This window comes from Misgurnus anguillicaudatus, chromosome 19, assembly GCF_027580225.2.
Source record: "Misgurnus anguillicaudatus chromosome 19, ASM2758022v2, whole genome shotgun sequence".
NCBI classification, from domain to species: Eukaryota; Metazoa; Chordata; class Actinopteri; order Cypriniformes; family Cobitidae; genus Misgurnus; species Misgurnus anguillicaudatus.
The window spans coordinates 17,194,871-17,203,966 of NC_073355.2; the positions used below are offsets into that span (position 1 = coordinate 17,194,871).

The following is a 9,096-nucleotide window of genomic DNA, read 5'->3' on the forward strand; positions in this document are numbered from 1 at the left end:
AGTATCTTCCTCGCTGACGCTATTCTCAGTGTGTTGAATGGCACGTGTAAACACTTCTCAGCCCTCATTCTTTGAGCTACTGAGGATCCTAGGCAGCTCATTTGTCAGGGGAGCTTCTCATAGCAGCGCTCCTCTTTCTTTCAAATGCACCGGGTAAGTATTTTAATTAGTTGGCTAATTGTCTAAGTAATTGGTAGACAACTTAGCTCAAACAGTAATCAATCTCAACAGGGCTGCGCTCTATCACATCAAAGGATCTGTAATTAAGACGGCTAACTGTGGGACGGTCTTTAGGCCGATGCTATGGTACGGGGGCGGATGATCCCCGATAAAACTCGGCTGAGCAGATGAGGCCTCCAGTGAGCTCAGGGAAAGTGAGGAAGGCTTATCGCAATGTGAAGAAGAGCATATTCCACAATTCAGAAAAATAAAAGCACCTGAGACGGCGCACGCGATAGGCTGGCGACGAGTGGACAACTTACAGAGTGCTTTATTTTATTTTTACAAACTTCCACGGTGGTGTAATTAGAGCATTGAATCATCTTCACTAAACCCGCCGAAATTCTTCACAGTGCTGAATATTTATTGCCGAAATCTCTTCCTTTGTCACAAATAGGGAACATTGTCTCATTATAAGCATGGAGAAGCAATTTGCAAAATCCATATATTTGCTATATCAGATTTCATTATTGGTTTTGTCTAGCCGCAGCTATCAATATCTTTAATTTACTCTCATTTCACAATGCCTTTGCTCTCGGAGCAGGCAATTATATATTCGGGATGAAAAGACTAATCATTTCTTAAATTCGTCTATTTAGGGAAATTTTAATCTACCCATTGAGAAAAACAAGACCCATAATGAACAATTATACAAACAGTCAATTTCTATGTTGTGCAGACGACTTAATTAAAATTAGTAATGAAAAATGAGCGAGTCTGAGCGCGCCGTACTTATCAATTTTCAAATATGGGAATTGAAATGTTTCGCCTTCCTACTTTAGCAAGGTAATGAAAATGACCTTAGTTGCAATAAAGCGTGATTTATTTACAAATAAATGGAAACATTAAAGGCATTATTAATTATGGAGCCCAGACGGCCAATTTAAATATATCAGAAATGTAAAATGGGTGAAAATGAAAACTATTATTCACTATGCTACACAAACTCCCTCATATGCACTGTAAGTGCTTGCATAAAGTGCTAACCTTACAATATTCAATGATCTTTTCTACCTCTCCATAGTGTTATATCACTCTGTAGAGTTTTATATCCAACACAGGCTTTTCAATATCCACATTATTAGATACTAAAGTAAAGTTGTTGGCTTGACTACTAGTATACTCTACTCTTTGAGACAGCAGAGCACTCGGGTCTTAAAGGCCATTATGTCCGTGTGTGGGCTGAGGATCTCCTCATTTATCCAGATCAATGTGTATTCACTCCACATCACTTTGATTCAACGTGGAAGAAATAGTGTGTACGCCACACAACAACACAGAAAGCTGTTAGGGGCCGTGTCCCTGGAGAGAGCTTTATTTGTAACAACACTGACTGGTCGTATTCGATCATTATGAAAAACTAAATTCTCTTATTGTAAGTTGCATTAAGACATTCTGTATTAGACATATTTAAATACCTCTTTAGCTTTACACCACCATCATGCTTTACATCTAATTTGTAGATTTGTAAAACACCATAGCACCCAAGCTGTTTTACAATATCAGATTACATTGGTTGGAAAAACTGATAGCTAATAGATGCATGTTTCAGTCCAAGTGGCTAATTATGGTCCCATCGCCCTGTGAGACACCTTCGGGCTTCCCTGAGAGGCATCTGAGGAAATTAAAATGGTCCTGCTCTTGTTCTCCTCCACACCGCCTGCAGCAAGGACCAATACACAGAGTGGCACTGACAGATGACAAATAAGGTTAATAAGTACTTTCCACTTCTCCTAAAGGCTAATCAAATATTAATCCTTGCAGTGTGGTCAGCAGAAAAATAACAAACAATTGGTGGAGAGGAATTGATTGAATTGATTTGCCGGCGAGGCTTTTGAAACCAAATTCCCCGAACATCTTTGAAAACATTTGCACATTCAAGGGAAACGCAGTTCAATCTATGAGATTCTCGTGAGCGACTTTAAACTGAAATCACAGAAGATTCATTAAATCGAGACGTATGGAGATATGGTTTCTCGACACTACAGGAGGAGATAAAAACAGTACACATGTTTGTATAGAGAGTATCTCTTGATTACAGTAATATACAGTGGTACCAAAGCATACAGTATATACAGTATATACAGTGTATATATATATATATATATATATATATATTTTTTTTTTTTTTTTAATCTGCACTGTGAATTAGTGATGCGTAGTAATTAGTCTCGTAACCCGCGGGTCCTGCGGGTCAGGTAAAGAAATTGTAACTTTAATGCGAAGCGGGTTGGGGCGGGTCATTAAAAACAAAATAAAAAACAGGTATGCTGCGTCTAACTCCTTGTAGCATATATATATATTAAATATTTGGGAATATATATTTTTATATTTTATTAGGTTCTTTGATAAGGTTAAATTACGTAGGCCTACGCGGAAACGTAACTTCCACCATGTAACTTTCGCAACGTAACTTGATATCCCCAAACCTTTGGCGTCACGTCACGGAAGCGCCAAGTAGCTCCCACTGCCAGCCACAGCAACAAAACAAACGGAGAAATAAAATATGAAAGACGATCTGCGGGAGAAATTAAGGTAGGGAATTTGTGAATATATAATACAAACGCTGCTTTGTAAATGTTGAAAATGTTTATCATTATCCTATCTCTATATTAATATGACCATGCTGGTTTCTATGGTTCATTCGCGTATGTTGTTGCCACTTTACACAGCGATGTAATCTAATGGCTGTTTCCAAGTATTTTAAGGGTGAAATAAAGCCTTTTTTAATTTACATTACAAATGCCTAGTATGTCTATTTTAATGGTCGTGGGAGCGGGGCCGTGCAGGTTGTAAAAATAGATACAGTGGCGCGGGGTGGGCCAAATATTTCATAAAAGCGGGACCCGCAGGTTGAAAACAATGCCGACCCGCGCATCACTACTGTGAATGTCATTTTCATGTGAAAAAACAGTCCACATGTTTGTATAGAGAGTATCTCTTGATTACAGTAATATACAGTAAAATTATATATATATATATATATATATATGAAGAGTTTGGTTCCAAAACGTAATAAATCCATTTTGACAAATTTCGGTAAAAACGTGTTTTCTATACCAAGAAAGTGACAAGATGAAAACCAGTATTTTCTGTTACACACTTTCACATAGCATCTTTAGGTTATAAAAACATAAAAAATTCAAATCCATAACTTGATTTTCAAAGATTTATTATAAAAACTAATTATTTTTTCCACAAAATGCAATAAATCCATGACAGTTTTTTATTTCAAAATGCTATAAATCTATTAAATCAATGTATAAATGTGCATTCATCTTTACCATTTTATATTTATTTAGTTGACTAGTGGTATACAATGATTAAAAAATAAACATTAATGGCATTAACCAAAACACTTACTTTGTTATATGAAGAACACAATGTTTTAGCATGAGAAGCTTGATGCTGTCTGGAGAACAAGCACCCGTCTCCCGAGTGCCTCTCGCGGAAATTATTAGCTGTTGATGGCTTACGTTTCTTTCCCGTCACAGAAAACCATCACAGGTTTGGCAATGCTATTAAAGTATTATTTTGTTTTGTTTGTTGATCACGAAGTACAAAGTAGATGAGGAAAACTAGGACTCCGTGTACTCAGCGCGCCGCCATGTTTGTTTACATTGCGTGAATGGTCCGCTGTAATATCAGAAATGGATTTATTGCGGTCTGTAAAAAAGGAGGAGTGGCGTTTGTCGCATTTTGGGAAAAAAGGGAGAAAAGATGACAGAATAACACAGCGGATATTGGATTTTGCGTAAAATTAATTATTTACTTTTAACTACTGACCTGATATAATACTGATTTTGGCAGTAACTCATTTTTTTCAAAAATGGCGTTTATCGCGTTTTGGAACCAAACTCTTCATATATATATCATTTTCATGTGATTTACTGTATAAATAATAAAAATTCTATAAATCTAAAGACACAACATTAAAATGTTTTTTTTTATATATAAAATATACTACTTTCTGGCTTTTTAATAATAAAGACATTATAAACTTTAAATTTTTGTTTCACACCACGATTATCCTACTACTTAATAAAGCATCATTTCTATTTACAAAAATAAGACTCTAATTACATCCAAGAATAATGATTATTTTTAGCACGTTTAAAGTGCAACTTTAAGGTTACATTTTTTTGTGAGATAAATATATAACCTTGTATGAAAGTACCATATGAAAATTAAATGCGAAAGCAAAAAACATTTACAAAACTCTAAGCGCATAAATTTAATAAAAAAGCTGAAATTTTCTAAGACCGCTCTCAAAATCCCTGTTTTTTTCAACAACGCGTCATATTACGTAGTCAGAGGCGCTGGTCTGACAGGCTTTACATTGGCAGTGCTGCGGTTGTATTCAGCAAAAGCAGTCGCAAATTGATGTGATTCTCCGTAGTTTCAATTTAGCATCGTCATGGTTAATAATTGTGTTAGTGGGGGTTTTTCAAACTCCAGCCTGTCAGGACAATGAGTCCACAGGTTTCTTTTGAAGAATAAAGACCGCGCTATCTTCCGTGTCTGGGTGTGTTTAACGCAGCACGAGGAAAGAGGCGAGAGACGCGACTTCAGTTCAGCATGTGCTTCAGAAAAACGCGGTGGTGTAACTTATAGCGTTCACGTTAGATCGGAGGATTATCATCCCGGCAATATGATGGAGTTAAACATTGGATGCCGAAGCAAGAACCACGTGAGGCCTGTGTTTTTGCCGCCGCGAGAAAACATGAATCGATCACGGTCCGTCTGAGATGCAGCTCGAAGATAACGTGAACTATGAACAGTAAGTCTTGTTTTTTAAACATTTGCTAGCTACTACCAAATCATTAAACATAATGATTTCATTCAAGTTTCTTATAAATATGGAAATCGACTAACTGATAAGCTTAGATTGCAAATAGTATAACCATCAAATCGAGTTACATCTTATTTACTTTGTTTGCATAGCTAATTCGTAATTCGTTTTTTGTCATGTGGTGTGTTCATGTATGTACCTAAGAAGTGACATGCTGTTATACAATTATATAAAGGTAAATCTGTTTTAATTCTAGTTGTCCAGCTACAGATGAAGATGCTTAGTATGATGAATCATCCTATGTTGTCATGGATGAACCTGGCGATGTGTTATGGAGGAGGAAAAAACAAAAAAGACTCATCTGATGAGAAACCACTGCAAGAATCTCATCCTGTTCACACAAGTAAGACTTATTCATGTCTGTCAAAGTCAAAAGTAATGTTTTTCTTTTTATTCAGGGCTGTTGGCAAGTTCATTGTTTGCTAAAGCCAGCTGATGTCTGTTGTACCATAACCTGTATTTTTTGTTTTATATGCTATGGTATAGTAATTTTTTGCTTTTTATATACATCTCTTAGGTCTGTGCAGCATGCATGTATCAGCATTTTTGGTGACCAGTGACTTCTCTTCTGAGGGACGTGAATTCCAAATGTGTGTTTGTTGTGACGTGTGTGTGAACCATGTGCATCATGCCTCTTGTCACAATACGTGCCTGCTGCACACGCATTGAAAAGGTTTATGATAAAAGAAGCACTCATGTTCACAAAATACTCGCAAGACACTAACTTGACACTAAACTGTAATTACACAGGAGATTAAGTGAGTATCAGGCAAACGTGAGCATATCATTTGTCGTGGACCCTTTACATGCGTGTGCAGCAGATTTTGACATCACGTGTGATGCACATAAGTTTACATGACGTGCTGAAAGCATATTTTGAAATGACGAGCCACACACATGACGAGCTCAATGCATGTGACCAGCTTCGCAACGTGCGCCCTCGAAAAAGAAGTCACCGGCCGACACTGACCCAGATCATCAAGATGTTAAAGCTGTTTGGGCTTCAGAGCATCTTGTCAGCACCTTCTTCCACCATGTACACAATTTCTACCATCGTGAAGGCGTGGCAGAATGAGAGATTTGCAGTAAGCGGTTGTTTTTTGTTAAAAGATTGTAAATGTTTGAACAATAGCATTGTATATCGCTTTCAAAAAATAATATAAAGCTGACTCATCACCAAAACCATCAAAACCACTTTGACTATACATTTTTTATCAGAACTGTATTACTTTGGTGTACACTGTTAACAGGGACAAATAAATGTAATCTATTTAAATATTCTGTTCTGGAATACTCCAGGTCACCACAGGCTCTACGAGAATGCAGCACTGTCCTGTCTTCCACTACACCTGCTCCCCTCTCCAGATCCATCCAGAGGATCAACAAGGATGAAGCTGTTGGGATCTATTAATCACATCATTCACAATTTAACACACTTCAACACATTATTATAATACCCTGCACATATGATGGGAAAGATACTGAAAAATTGTTAAATGTTTTTAAATGGGTCAGATTGTATATCTTTTTTTCAATGCTACATAAATAAAACTAAATCGAATTACAAATGCAGATCTACTTGGTATATATCTGATCTAAACTTCATAAACCAGTTTTTATACGGTAAGACAATTTGTGATTATTGTTTATTGATTGTCACAACATGGGGGTATTCAAACCATTTATAAAGTCCTCCTTCCTCTGGAACCTGTTCTTGAATGGCTGACACATGCAGGTAAGGGCGCCTGCACAGAGTTCCTTAGACGCCCAGCGGATAACTTGCCTATGCTGTATTTAGTGGTATTGTCTGGAGATGGGAAAACTATTAATATTGTTAATTTGAATATTGACTAGTGCCAGCAAAAATTGTGACTTAGTCATGACCTATAGGCAACTTGTAATTAAAACAAATTCATTAAGATTGTTTAAAAACAAATTTATTAAGATTGTTTTAACATTCAAATCTTTAGTTTACTGTTCATTTATACATGGATATTAAATAAATTAGTAATAAATAATCTCTGCCATAAACATACTCATTTCTACTGGCCTGGCCTGTAGCACATATGGGTTCAGACAGCTCACCTCTCCTGCGGTGATGAGCAACATCTGTATCACCTAACGTAAGTGTGGATGGATATTAACATAACTTATAAGCATTAAAAAGACATAAAGTATCAATACTATCTTTTATTGCATGATATATGATAATCTGTACAATCTTGTGATCTGGGCACAGTATTACATCTCGCCAGATCACTAATCTCACCCACACATCTGTCCTTTTCTCCTCACATAACACTTCAATTTGTCTCCTCGTACCGTTCTGTTTAATCCTGACCAGTCCCTGCACTCTTGGCTGCATAGCAAACTCATAATTGTATGGCTGTAGTTCGCCATACGAGTATGAATAAACATTTGCTCGTTCCTCAGCGTCCGAAGAACTGTCATTGCGATCCATCGTGCGCCTCTCGTGATGTCACTTCCGGTTTGGCGGTTTTTAGAGGCGGGTCTAAAATTTTCTTACAAAACTGACCCCAGAAGCCTAATTAGTGCATTTAGAAAAATATATATTTTTTAATCTATTTCCTACAATATTTTTCTGTACTTTGAGTGAATGGGTGGTTTAACTTTCAAGTTGCTCTTTAAGTCAATCGAAGGCATAAAGCAGAAATGGCAGATCAATGTAATAACCTCCCGAGGGTAAATACACAAACACAAAGATATCAGACAGCACGACGCAACACAAAAATATACATAGATATTGAAAGGAAATTGGAAATCAAGCTCTCGACACCAATGGGGGAACATTACTGGGACAGCTGATAGCAGATAAGGCAGTTTTACGAGTTCAGATTCTCGAATCTGCCTCACGTTTCTTTTTCCACTCCTTTCACTAATCACAAGCCCCAGGACATCGCTGGGCCTAGTGGACTATGTCTGCAGCCCTACACACACTCACTGATAGGACAAAATTGGATCCAGTGTGAATGCAAAGAAGCTTATCATCCAACATTTCCAGGCTCTGCTCCCTCCTAGAGCATATGTCAACATCATTTATTAGATGTGGCACGGGACTAAATAATGTATGATCACAAAACGAAGGGGAAAAAAATGAATCTCGCCCAGCAGGTGGGTGGAATAATATTTGGAAAGAATATGAAAATTATTAATAGAAGCCCTCGAGGGAGAATTATTTGTTAACATTATCCGGTAAGTCATTGGGGGTGCTTCAAATCTATGATTAATCATATAGAACATTTTCAATAATAACGATATTATGGAGTGAAGGCTTTCTATTTACTGCTGGGTCTAAACAAAGTAGACCATCATTCAGCGAATAAGTGCCTTGATTCCGCTGGTGATTCATACACGTTCCCTGGGCTGATTTTCTCTCTGGATTGAATTCACATGTACGGTTTGTAATGGATCTTTTACCTTGTATAATAATCCATACAAATTTACACATACATTTGCATTTTAAACAAACAAAATGCAGCTGGAATACTGCATAAAACATGATGCATGGAACAACATTACATACTAATTGTAATAAAAATATAGACCTCACAGGAAAATAATGCACAGCCAATGTAATAATGCACCGCGGGTGTGCATTATTATTAAATAATTCAAAAGACCAGAGTCAATTATTCTGCTTATACCACGGTTACCACAGACTTTGGTGTGACAGATCAGGTGTGCGTTTATAGAAAAATAATACATACCTGTTGAACATTTATCAACCAAAATAAAGCATTCAACAGCCCTGTGGTATAATGTCACGTATAAACATCTGAATGTGAGCTTGCATGCTTGTATTGCTCCCCACTGATATGGCCTCCAGCTTACAAACAACAGCTGAGTCTGCACAAGCAGTTTATACATTAATGTATAGAGCTCCAGCTGGGGGTGCGAGGTGTGTGTGATATAACACTTAGGGCACAAGGGAACCTCTTCTCAAGAACACAAACACAACATTTTACAGGGCGGTGCACTTGCTGAGAAGATAAAGAGGGCAATCA

General features: G+C 37.1%; 1 long non-coding RNA gene across 1 annotated transcript; it reads left to right on the forward strand.

Moving 5' to 3' along the window:
* The first annotated feature begins 4,338 nt into the window (after positions 1 to 4,338).
* LOC129446014 (uncharacterized) lies at positions 4,339 to 7,254 on the forward strand. Its single transcript, XR_012359168.1, has 3 exons — positions 4,339 to 5,414; positions 5,589 to 6,156; positions 6,371 to 7,254. It is a non-coding gene; the product is annotated as an uncharacterized lncRNA (long non-coding RNA).
* Positions 7,255 to 9,096: the final 1,842 nt, after the last annotated feature.